The sequence below is a fragment of the Protopterus annectens genome, chromosome 3.part0 (genome assembly GCF_019279795.1).
Source record: "Protopterus annectens isolate FY-2018-M chromosome 3.part0, PAN1.0, whole genome shotgun sequence".
Taxonomy (NCBI): domain Eukaryota; kingdom Metazoa; phylum Chordata; order Ceratodontiformes; family Protopteridae; genus Protopterus; species Protopterus annectens.
In genome coordinates this window covers 861,005,946-861,018,441 of record NC_056731.1, presented here as the reverse complement: position 1 = coordinate 861,018,441, position 12,496 = coordinate 861,005,946, and the positions used below count along the sequence as shown (strand labels likewise).

Sequence of the window (12,496 nt, the reverse complement as noted above, 5' to 3'; positions counted from 1 at the left end):
CCTATTGAGAATAACTGAATGCCATCAAACTATATATAAAAAATAAGGGGGGTGGTGGGTCTTTGCTGCCACTGAGGCAGTGTGAAATTCTAACATCTACTGTTACAGGTAAATAGGACTTACACAACTGTACTATGTTCATCATTCACACTACTTCAGTGGCATATGAGTACATTCCCAAAGCTTACTCTGTATTCGAATAGGAAGGATAAGGATCCACGAGCCCCTGGAGAATGGTCTTCACAAAGCCTGCTCTGAAACTTGAGAAAAAATCCAGTTTGTAGTGCTTTCTAAAGGTATGAAGAGGACCAGGCTGCTTCCTCTAGAAAGCTTCTAGAGTACACTCCTTTCCAATATGCCACCAAAGAGGATAAGGCTCTGGTGCAATGCATCTTAACCTTCCCTGGAATAGAGCTATCATGGTGGCAGTAACTAAAAACAATAGCAAAAGGCAACCAATGAGCAATCATTTTCTTAGAGTCAGATTGTCCCGTCTTAACCTCAAAATAGGAAATAAAACATCTGTTCAACCTTCCTGAAGGGCTTAGTTCTGTCAAGGTAGTACGTGAGTTGCCTGTGCACATCCAAGGTTTGCAGAATCTTTTCTCCCCTGTTTTTTAAGTTCTGGAATGGAAACCGAGAGATTGATGGCTTGATTCAGGATAAATTCAGAAATAACATTTGGCGTGAAAGGTGGATTAGTGTGTAAAACAACACTGCTCTTGTAGAAATCAGATAGGGTTGCCCACCACAAAAGCTTGTAGCTCAGACCTTCACCTTGAAGATGTCAGAGCAATAAGAAAATAGTTTTCCAAGTGATGAACTTTAAATCAACCTGAAAGGCAGGTTCAAAAGGAGATAAGGTACATTTTTTAAGAATAAAATTGAGATCCCAAGGAAGAGGAATTTGCTTTCTAGGAGGTCTGAAGTGCAGCCCTCCTTTTATAAACTGCTTGACCAGAAAGAGATGAAAAGGGGGGAATCCATGGGCAGACAAGCTGAGATGGTCACATGATGTACCTTAATAAATGCATAAGATAAGCCATCATTGAGTATTTCACACAAATATTTCAAACTAGAGAGGTAGATACCATACCGGGCCCTCTGTTATCAGTTAGGACCCAACCAGAAAACCTCTTTCACTTGTAAACATAAGATTTTCCAGTTGTAGGTTTTTGCCTTCTTCAATACCTGCTGCACATCCACATGGAACAAGTGCCTAAAAGGTATCACGATAGAGTCATCCAGGCTGTCATTTGCAATTGCTCTTAGCTGGGGTGTACCAGTCACCCACGACATTGTGTGAGCAGATCCAGAGAGTAAGGAAGCTTGTGGCAATTGCAATTGGCCAATTCCTAATAAAAGGAAAAACTCACTTTGCTGAGCCAAAAGGCAGTCACCACAGTTATATCTGGTAATTTTTTCTGTATCTTCAGAAGTACCTTGGGTTTCAGTGGACAGGGTGGAAATGCATAAGCACCATCATATCCAAGGAAATGAGAATTTGTCTGTCCTCCAAGCATGGCTGTAAGCATGTCTTGAAAATAATTTTTCCAACTGTCTGTTTTGAAAGGAGACAAACGTATCTATTTGAAGTGTTCCCCACAGCTGAACCAAATCCTGGAAGGCCTCTGTCCTGAGTTTGCCCTTGTGAGGGTCTATCCTGTATGTCACTATGTTTTGATCTGATGGGATGTATGAGGCCTTAGAGAATGCTGTAAGGCTAGCTCCCAGGCGATCACTGGCAACCAGCAAAAAAAAGTATGATATTGTACCCCCTTCTTTGTTCAGGTACCACATATGACTGGTGCTGTCTGTGGCCACTAAAAGAGGACCCGGAGACCATAAATGGTGAAGAACCTTTAAGGCCAGAATCACTGCTTAACATTTCTTTGACATTTATGTGCTTTGTAGCATCAAAAGGACCCCATTCACCTTGCACTTGAACTCTTCTGTGACTGCTTCCATGAAAAATCTGATGAGTCCATTTGGACTGAATGAACTGAGGTTTGGAAGGATAGGGGTAGGCCTGGACTGAGGGACATCTGATCCCTCCATCACTGTAACTCTCATTTCACACATTTTAGCACAGGTACATGGAACTCTAAGGGATGCAAGTGTTAGGACCAACATTTTATTTTAAGTACCAGTGAATCTTTTCTCATATGGTTTCTGGCCAGTGATATCATGAGGATCACTGATGCCAAGAGGTCTACAACTTTGAGAGACTCTCTTGCAGAGGCAGATTCTTGAAGAGAAAAATCCCTGAAAATGTTCTGATAAGTCAAGACTTTGTCTTCTGGAAGAAAGGCCATTCTTTTCATGTGTCTGTCATATACCACATGAAGAGAATTCTTTGAGAGGGTGTGAAACAGGACTTTTGTAGGTTCAACTTGGAGCCCAGATGAGCTAGAATGGTTGAAACCTTGTCTAATGATTCTAAACACCTGGAAACAGAGTCTGCATAAATCAGTTAAGTTATCTAAACAAGGAAAATGTGGATGCCTTGGGTCCTGTAGTAAGCAACAGCTGGAGTCAGGCAGTTCATGAACACTCAAGGTGTGTAGATAGCCCAAAGGGTAATGCAGAAAACTGATAATGTGAATCAAACACAGCAAATCTCAGATATTTCCTGATGTTAGTAGTAACTGGAATGTGATAAGAAACTTTCAGATCTAAAGTCACCATGAAACAGTGGTCCAGAAGGGATGGGACCATCTGCAGGATGAGCATTTTTGAATACGAGTACTTTTAGAAAGGTGTTTATGTAAGACAAACAAAACAGTGGTCTACATGAAAGCTCCTTTTTGACTACCATAAAGATGCTGATGTAAAATCTTTTTCATTTTTGTCATGCAGGACCTGGTATATAACTCCCGCTTGCAATATGTGAAAGAGTACCTGAGAGAACAGATGTGTCTGGACTGGCAGGTGTGGGGGATTCCCCTAAAGGAAGAGGATTTTCGATCCACTGTCAAGACTGTCCTCTCTGAATTATTCTCAACACCCATTTTTCTGAGACTATTTGTGATCAGGCTGCTGGGTTGAGTGAAAGCCTGGAGGAAGGGGGAAGGGAGGAGGGTCAGGAGGAAGGGGCAGGATGCCTGAGTATCACAGCATAGTCATTCTTTAGCAAGGGGAGAGATCTTTTTTCAGAAAGAACCCCTTTTGTTTGGTTTGAAAGCATTACCCTCCTGCCATTTCTTCTTGGTGCCCTGACTCTGGTTTGGCTAAAAATTTTGTTTGTTCTATCCTTTGAAGCTGGAGGACTTGTTAGAGGGAACATGGGAATATGAAACATTCTGGATACCCCAGACATTAATTTTCCTTTATCATCCGATTGTCAGAGAATTTGGGTAGCAGCAGGACCAAACATCAATTCAAAATTTAAAGGAGCATTCAAAATCTCATTTACTAAATGCTCAGAAAAATTCTGGTTATGTAACCAAGGATAACTTTCAATACAACAGAAGTGGCTGCATTTCTAGAAATTACGTCCACACCTTCTAAAACACATCTTAACGCATGTTTTGAAACCTGAGTCATGCTAAAAACAATTTCATTCATATAAAGCTTAGTTTGGCATGCAAAGATGCAGCAAAGTCATTTAAGGTCTAAGCACATTGCAAAATAAACCTCCACATGAAGTCTCCAAAAATTCAGAATTCTAATGACTAGATTACTAGACTGATCCAAAATTTCTCCTGAGATACTAACCACTTGCCAATTTTATCCAGGGGTGTAGGGTTAGACAAAACCAATGATTTATTGTTAGAGTTGGTAGCTGCCGAAGCCACAGTTGGGTCAATTGAGAAAGGTGAAAGGAGTAAAGAGAGTTGCAAGACCAGAGTCCATCTTTTACTTCCCCATAACCTTTTTAGGAACTGGTTCACTTACAAAAGTGTTTTACATGTTTATTTATTTACTTTATTTGATTTTACATTTGTTGACCGGGATAGTTGACTGGATACATGTCCATTTTCAGCGGAGGCCTGGGGAGAAAAGCTCCAAGATAATAATACACATTGAACATTTAGTAAATGCTAATTTCAAGCAGATTACAGTCATAAACAATACCAGCATTTAGCATATATAGTACTTATTATAAAACACTTTACAAAACATAACATCATTTTCAAAGTTAAACATACATAACATTACATTCAGGTTTAAGACACACTGAGCAGCAGTTATACAATTGACCCTTCCTGAAATGGAGTGGTAGAAAAAAGTTAGAAGTAGTTGAAGGTAAGGCACCTAAGAAATAGAGAGGTCACTAGTTGGGGTTAGTGCAAGGACATAACCAATGAGTTTTGAAGTATTTCTTGAGTTTGTTTTTGAATTGAGTTAGTGAGGGTTCTAGGGTCAAGTCAGCTGGCAGTCTGTTCCATATTTTTCCAACAGAGTTGGCAAACAGAGTCCCCAGCTGAGAAGTTGGATTTGTATGTTTGAACTAGGAGTCTACTGGGTGATTGCAGTGGCCAGGAGCTGGTGTAGGGGCTGATAATATTTTTTAGTGCAGGTGTATTTTCTGGTTGGTAAAGGATTTTATGTGCCACTAATAACTGGTTGAACTGCAGTAGGCTTGGCAGTTTAAGCCATCCTAGGCGATTTAGGTTGTGACAGTGGTGTGTCCAGTAAGCTGTGCCAGTAGCAAATCTGGCAATGTGGTTATAGCAGGATGATAATTTATTAAGATCTATTTTGTTTAAGATGGAGAATAGAGGTGAGGCATAGAGAAGAGTTGATAGCAGATGGGAACGGGCAATTGGAGTTCTAGCAAGTGGGGTAAGGAAAGGTTTGATTCTGTTAAGATACCCAGGTTTTTTTATTAATGGTTTTGATAGTTTGATTGATATGCACATCAAACTTCAGGCTATCAATTATGACACCCAGTAGTTTTATGGATATCTTCTAAAGGCCAGTAAATGCGGTGGAACAGCCAAAACATTTGGAATATCATACTCACCAACATCATAAACTCTTCTAATCATGGGTGGGCACAGCTCTACCTTGCACCAATTAAATACATCTTTAAACCTAGCTAGCATCTATGAAAATGTGAACACTTGCTTAGGTTTTTAAACCTGTTCACCTGCAAAAGAATCAGATTGGACAGACTGAGAGTGTTCACTATTGTCTACATCAGAGTACCCATCAAAATCTGCAGCCATAAACTGATTTCTAGAGAAGATAGTTCCATAGTCATTCTGAATAGGAGCATAGTCTCTGAGATTAGCTGACTGTAAAACACTCATAGCTAAGGAAATCACATCAGCCCTATACATGGTAATAACCTGATTGGAGTGTGGTGAAATTTCCTACACTCGTGGACAAAACAATGTGCTTGTTTAAAGAAGGAGTGTCATGCATACAGACTCCTCACATGTTTTTAAGTTTTTAGTCTTACAAATTATTGATAATACTCTTAGAGGTGGCGACCTAGAAAATTGGCCAGAAGCTGCTGAACAAAAGTGGATTATTTTACTTAATGCAGAGAAACCTCCTGGCTTAAATAATATGTCCTCTCTAAAACCTTTTTTAAAAGCACGACCTGTTAAACATAAACATTAGATATGTATTATGTTTGTAAAATGTTTTAGATATTTTATATGTTTTTTAAATGTATATTTATTTGCTTATTTATTATACATGGACTTCAGTAGTTAATGTTTTACAAAGTTCTATTCTCAGTTGCTTTTGATGTCTATTTATTTCTTTAAATGCCTAATTATATCACCTGACCTATGCACGGTACTATATAAGCAACTGTTTTTAGCTTTATTATTGTCTGATGAAGCGGCCTGTGAGTCGTGAAAGCGCTTACCTTATTTTTATTCTATTTTTTGTTTTTGTTATATATTAAAGTTTCTGCTTTGTAGGTTGTGTGCAGTTTTGTTTTATTTTATTTCATATTTTACTGCACCCAACTGCACTCTGTACTCGTATTTTTGCTCTTATTTCAATGGAAAATGTTGGAGAGAAGGAAGGGAGCATGAGAGTTGAGTAGAAGAATCAAGAGTACATTGGAAATGAAGCATATACTGGATTTGGTGGATGAAGATGAACAGGAATAAAACCAATAACAATGTGGGTTTACAATGCAATAATTATATTTGTGAAATATCACAGAAGCAAATCTGGAAATATTGGACTTTTTCAGAATTCGTTGGACTTGTGGGGGACTCTAAAGCATATACCCTACTTCATGTCTTTAATGTTTGGAAAAGTACTTTGGGGAGGGGAATAGGAAGGATAAAATTAACTGTAAGTAAAGATTTTTTTCTTAAATAGTACAATTTTTGTGGTGTGTGGTTTTCTTTACATGTTATAAAAATAACTGTGAAAACTATAACTGTAATAGGGATTGCAAAAGTGTTGCTGTTCTTTTTTCTTTCTTTTCTTTCTCCCTTATTCTCTTTTCTTGTTCAGTTTTAAAAAATGTAGACACTGTAATGTAAAATTAAAAGCCTGGTTAAAAAAAGCATGACGAGAAAAAACAATGCGCTTTTTCTTATTCTTGCATAGGGGAATGATTGGATTAAGGACCTTAGATTGATTTGATAATAAGTTTTAAGAGACAGCAAGTAAACGAAAAAAAGAATATTGAATATTATGAGGCTTTTTCTAGCAAATACATGTCTGCTTAGTAGCAATTCTGTAGCTGGTCTTCATGTTTCCATGGAAACAACCTAATAAAGAGAAACTGGCTCTCTGGTTCTCATGTCTCCATGGAGATAATCTGATAAAGAGAAACTGGCTACAGTCTGGTGGAGAGTGATTGGATGAGGGAAAAGAAAGAAAAGAGAGATTGGCTAGGACATAATGGTCTCTGAAAGCATTTAGGGATGGAAACCTATAAAGCTAAGACAAAACCAATTAGCTCTTCGTATAAGCACAGGTTGCACCATGAGTTTTAGCATGCATAACCTTTCTTTTGGGTTAACTCAAGTCTATGAGTGTGGCTGTCAGTTTGGGACTTTTGTTCCTATTAGGATGATATCAGGGGGGTGTTTGTTTTTTTTTGTTTGTGGGCCTTCAATAAAACAAAATGTTTTGAAAGATGTGACATAGGCTCAAATGAATATGACAAGAAACAACTGTATAAAAGTTCAACCTGCCAAACAGTGTATGCATGCAACACAAACGATGGAACTAGACATTTAACAAAAAATGCATTATATATAAAAGGTGGGAATAATAACTTTTTAATGCAATGATGCTTTATGCAATGTCTTTAAATGTCAACGGTCTCACAGATAAATACAAAAAAGAAAAAGTGGTGAACTATACTAAAAATGTAGTGCGCAAACAGCTATGTTACAGGAGACACACAGAACTGAATATGTGAATTTCATAAAGAAAGGTTTTCAGGATGGTTATTACCTGGGATAAAGGAAAAGAGGAGTACTTATATTAATTGCAAGAGGAGCTGCAATAGTGATAGAAGAGGATAAAAAAGATAATAATGGTAGATTTGTAGTCTTATGGGGCTATTGGCAAAGGAGAATGATTACACTGGCATGTATTTATATTCTGCCTAACACTGCTATAATGGAGCTTAAAAAATTCTGGGAGAAATAATCGGTTTTCAGCACGGAAAGGAAGATTTTTGAAGAAATTTATGAAAATATTTGACATGGAAGATGTGAATTCAGTAATAGGAGTTCAGAGTGAATTAACATATTATCCTCCAAGACACAAAAAATAGGCTAGGCTAGACAGAATTTACATTTCAAAAGAACATGTGTGATATGCTCCCAATAACTATTTCAGATCATGCACCAATAATAACTAAAATAAAAAACACAGGGTAATGAAATAAAAATGAGGCACTGGCACTTTCCCACCTATCTGTTGAAAAAAGAGGAATTTAAGGAATGCGTAGTAGAGATTATTCAGGAGCTATTAGAGAGGATAGAAATTTCTTCTGAAAATTTAGCTAGGTCATGGGATAAAATTAGGGTGGAGTTTAAAAATGGTGGAAATAAAGGAAAGGGAGCTATGGTTAAGAAGAAACAAGAATTATTTAGAGGGGCTGACAAATGTTAAAGTATTGCAGAATGGGGGAATCTCACTCAACAAAAAGAGGATCAACTGCAGAATGCTAAGCAGAAAATACGGGATTACATTGATAATATGCATGAGTTTAGAAAGACTGCTGTTAAGCAACTGTTTTTCAATATTAACACTAGAGCACAAAAACTTTTAGCAAAATGACTCAGGCAACAGAAATTAGAAAGGGCTGTCCCCAAGCTTAGAAAGCCTATAATAAAGAAGGTAACAAAAAATCCTGTAGAGGTATTAGAACTATATCGGAAATTCTATGAAAGTCTGTATAAAGCAGAGAAATATGTAAATAAAGAAATCATACAAATGGAGATGTTTATGGGAGAATTAAATATGCCAATATTAGAGGTAGATGAGGCTCAATTACTAATGGTTAGCATACGAGGAGATGAGATAAAAATTATGATGTATAACCAATCCAGATGAAAGTCCCCAGGAATATATGGTATTCCTGTGGAAGTTTGGAAGCTAGGAGGGAAAAACTGATAAAGATCTAGAGGGTTTACTTAATAGTATTTTAGGAGAAGGAGAAGTACCAACAACCTGGAAGAAAGCAGTGGCAGCTGTAATACCTAAAGAGGGTAAAGCTCTCTTGGCCCCAGCTTCATACAGGTCCATTTCAATACTAAACCATGATTATAAAGTGTTTGTGTCCACAATAGCTAAAAAAATGATAAAAGTAATGCTAAAATTGATAAAATATGGATCAATGTGGTTTTGTGGAGAGGAGACAAACATTTGGCAACATTAACAGAACACTGATGATCCAGAGAGAAGCAGAATATTGGTGGGTCTTGATGCAGAGAAAGAATTTGGCAGAGTCGGCTGGGACTTTATGAGCAGGGCAAGGGAAGTATTTGCATTTCCTGAAAAAAATTATAAGGTTGACTAGGAGGATATATGAGGGATTGGAAGCGAAAATTAAAGTGGGTGGGGTCCTTTCTGATAATTTCTGCTTGAGCAGAGGAACCAGGCAGGGGTGTCCTCTTTCCCCTTTGTTATTTGTATTATATTTAGAACCACTGGCAAAGAAATTAAGGGACCCAGAAATTCAAGGATATAACTGGTAAGGTAGTCAGGAAAAGCTGGCTGTATTTGTAGATTATATTATTTTATACACGAGAAAACAAGAAAGAGACATTGCAGTGTTATGGAACATTTTGAGACAGTTTCAAATTTTTTTGGCATACAAAATTAATGAAGCTAAAACAAAGGCAATAAATGGTAAATTATGTACCCACACCTGAATTAGTTCAGCAATATCGTTATTTATGGGGACATGATAAAATGAAGTCTTAAGGAGTATGGATTAAAAATGATTCTGGTGTGGCAGTTAAGGATATGTGGTAAGAGACTAAACAAAAAATAATACAAAAACTAAAAAAATGTAAGCTTTGCTATATGGATATGGATAGTAAGACAGAAGCAGTCAAACTGTTTTTAGTCTTTTCAGTCTTACACTCAGGTTAGGCATATTTTTATCAATTAGAGGAGAAGTTGTGGATAAGAATTAATAAAGAGCTGAAGGACTTTATCGGGGGAGATGGCAAGAGTCAAGTGGAACAATATGACTCTTCTAGTAGTAGAACAGGGCTTATTGGGATTACTGAATTTGAAGGGGTATTTCAGAGCTACACAGTTAAGGCTCCCATACATAGCACAAGCAGAAAACTATAATTCAAAGTGAAAGGGGATGATGTTGAAAGGGGGGGGGCTCATGAAACAAGGAGAGACTGGGATTTTGGATGCAGGCCTTTAAGAATAATAACAATAATCATACAGAATATTATATCCATAAAGTAGCAAAAACTATTTTAAGAACTAAACCAACAAAGGAATGGAGAAAGGAGACTCTGCTAATAGGGATGACTGCAACTATGAGTATAGAGAATAGGCAGGAGGGGGCTGGAATTTATTGGAGAAAACTGGCAAAGGAACCAAGGTATTGGGAGCAAATATCTAGAGAGGGAAACAATAACAGACTGGGAAGATGCCAGGAATTTATTTGGACTGCAGGTTAGAGATTGTCATTCTTACCAAGGACTGATATCAGGGTATAGGCAAAGAGAAAGAAATAGGGGGTCCTAAATGAAAGACCAGCACTAGTAGTGTTTTTAGTGGAATCTTAAAAAGAAGCTGCCATTATTTATTATTTATTTTTACTTTATTTTACATTTGTTAACCGGGGGTGTCTGACTGAGCCGAAAATGCCCTTTTTCAGCAGAGGCACGGGGAGAAAAGCTCCACAAAGAAAAATTACAGACACATTTAGTTATTCAGACATGATCAGTATACACACAAATTACAAGAGACATGTTTTTACAGTGGTATGCGGCACATAAACAATTACAGTGGAGAGAACAAACAAAAAAATATTAACTTTAAAAATAAAGGTAATTAATAGATTTGTGGTGTACAGCTGAAATTTGGAACATAGGTAGAATACATGCATAGTACACAGATACAGTACATACATTGTAGATTAGCCAGTGTTTGTGAGTAAGATTGAAACCTATTATCAAGTGCTCTAGATTTAGTATATATATGTTATCCACTTTCACTAGCCTGGGGAGCAATCATGGCACTGCCAACTTTGCTTGAGATGTTGCCTGATAAGGTCTTTAAAGGAGGCTTTGGATGATGTGTTTTGAATGCTAGTAGGGACAGAGTTCCATTTTTTAGCCACTGAACTACTATATAGTGCATCTCCAAAGCTATTGTAGCTGTTGGTGACTTCTACTAGTAGTTTGCTTGATGATCTAAGAGGCCTTTTGGCTGAGTGATGTTGTACTAGGTTTTTGAGGGCAGGACTCTTATTGGGGAGGTAATAGATAGAATGACAGAGGCAGAGCTGATTGTAGGTTAGGAGGTTGGGCAGTTCAAGCCAGTGGAGCTGTCTCAAAGCAGTACAGTGATGAGTTCTACATGAGCAATTTGCAGCTAAGCGGGCAATTCTGTTATAGCAGGCTTCCATTTTGCTTAGTACAGTTTTGTTGAGATTAGTCAGAATGGGAGATGCATAGAGTAGGGTGGATAGAAGTTGGGAGCGAGCAATGGCTGATCTTGTGTTGTTGGTAAGAAATGGTTTGATATGGTAGAGTGACCCCAGTTTGGCATGTACTTTTTAATAGTTAAGTTGAGATGACTATCAAATTGTAGGTGGGAGTCTGTGGTTATTCCCAATAGCTTAGCCTGTGCCACTGGAGCAATTGGAGTAGCAGTTGTGGAGTAGATAGTGAATTGACTGTTAGTGTTTTTGTTAGAACTGGTTATAATCATAAGCTGAGTTTTCTTTGGATTGAGGATAAGTTGGGCTTTGGTAAGGTAGTTTTCAACGTCAGAGAATGCTAGCTGAGTTGTTTGCAGGAGGGTGGGAATGTTTTGTGCAGCACAGATTAAGGTAGTGTCATCTGCATACTGAATTATAGATGCATGCTGTGTGGAGGTATGGAGGTCATTTGTGAAGACTGTGAATAGTAGTGGTCCTAAGATAGAACCTTGTGGGACTTCTATAGTTATGGGCAGCTGAGGAGAGAGAGAATTTTCCCATTTCACAGCTTGGTACCTGTCAGTTAAGTAGCTTTGGAACCAGGTAAGAGTAGAATTTGATAGATGATATTGGTTTAGTTTGTTTAGCAGGATTTGGTGCGATACTGTGTCAAATGCTTTGGACATATCCAAAAAAAGAGTTGACACTTGTAGGCCTTCATTTTTGAGACGGTTTACTGTGTCTGTGAAGCAGAGAAGGGCTGTAGTGGTACTATGGGCAGGTCTGAAACCATACTGAGTAGGTGACAGGATGTTGCTGTCTAGGAGATAGTTTACCATCTGGGTATGAATGCATTTTTCTAGGATTTTGGCCAGGGGGGAGAGTAAAGCAATGGGTCTGTAGTTATTAAGTTCAGTGGAGGTCCCGCCTTTATGTATGGGTGCAACATAGGATATTTTCCAGAGTTTGGGCACATAGTTTTCAACAATTGATCTGTTTATGAGAGTGGAGACTGGGATAGCAATAGCATCTGCTGTGAGTTTCAAGAAATAGCTGGAGAGTATTTTGGCTGCTGTTGATGAGGTTTTTAGTTTGGAGAGCATGCTTTTGATTGAAGTGGTGGAAACTGTTTTGAGGGTAAAGCTTGTATTAGTGTTATTTGTGTTGGGGGGATAGTGAGGAATGAACTGTCCTGTGATACTAAGGATAGAATTGAGTTCACAAAGTGGGAATTGAATTGTGTTTCGATGGGAACTTTAGTGTCAGGGGTGGTTGGTTTGGGGGTAGCCTTTTGGGTGGATTTTAGCAGCTGGTTTACATTTTTCCAAAATTTTTGTGGGTTGTTTTGGTATTTAGTTTGTAATGTTGTGCAGTAGGATTTTCTGTCCAGCCTAATGCATTTTTTTGCATGGTTGCACAGTTCTTGGTACTTAGTTA

The 12,496-nt window shown here is 38.0% G+C and overlaps 1 long non-coding RNA gene across 1 annotated transcript in view; it reads right to left on the bottom strand.

Annotated features, from left to right (window-relative positions):
• LOC122796598 overlaps positions 1-12,496 on the bottom strand; it is a 358,936-nt gene that overhangs the window by 315,239 nt on the left and 31,201 nt on the right. The gene's annotated exons all lie outside the window — the stretch shown is intronic.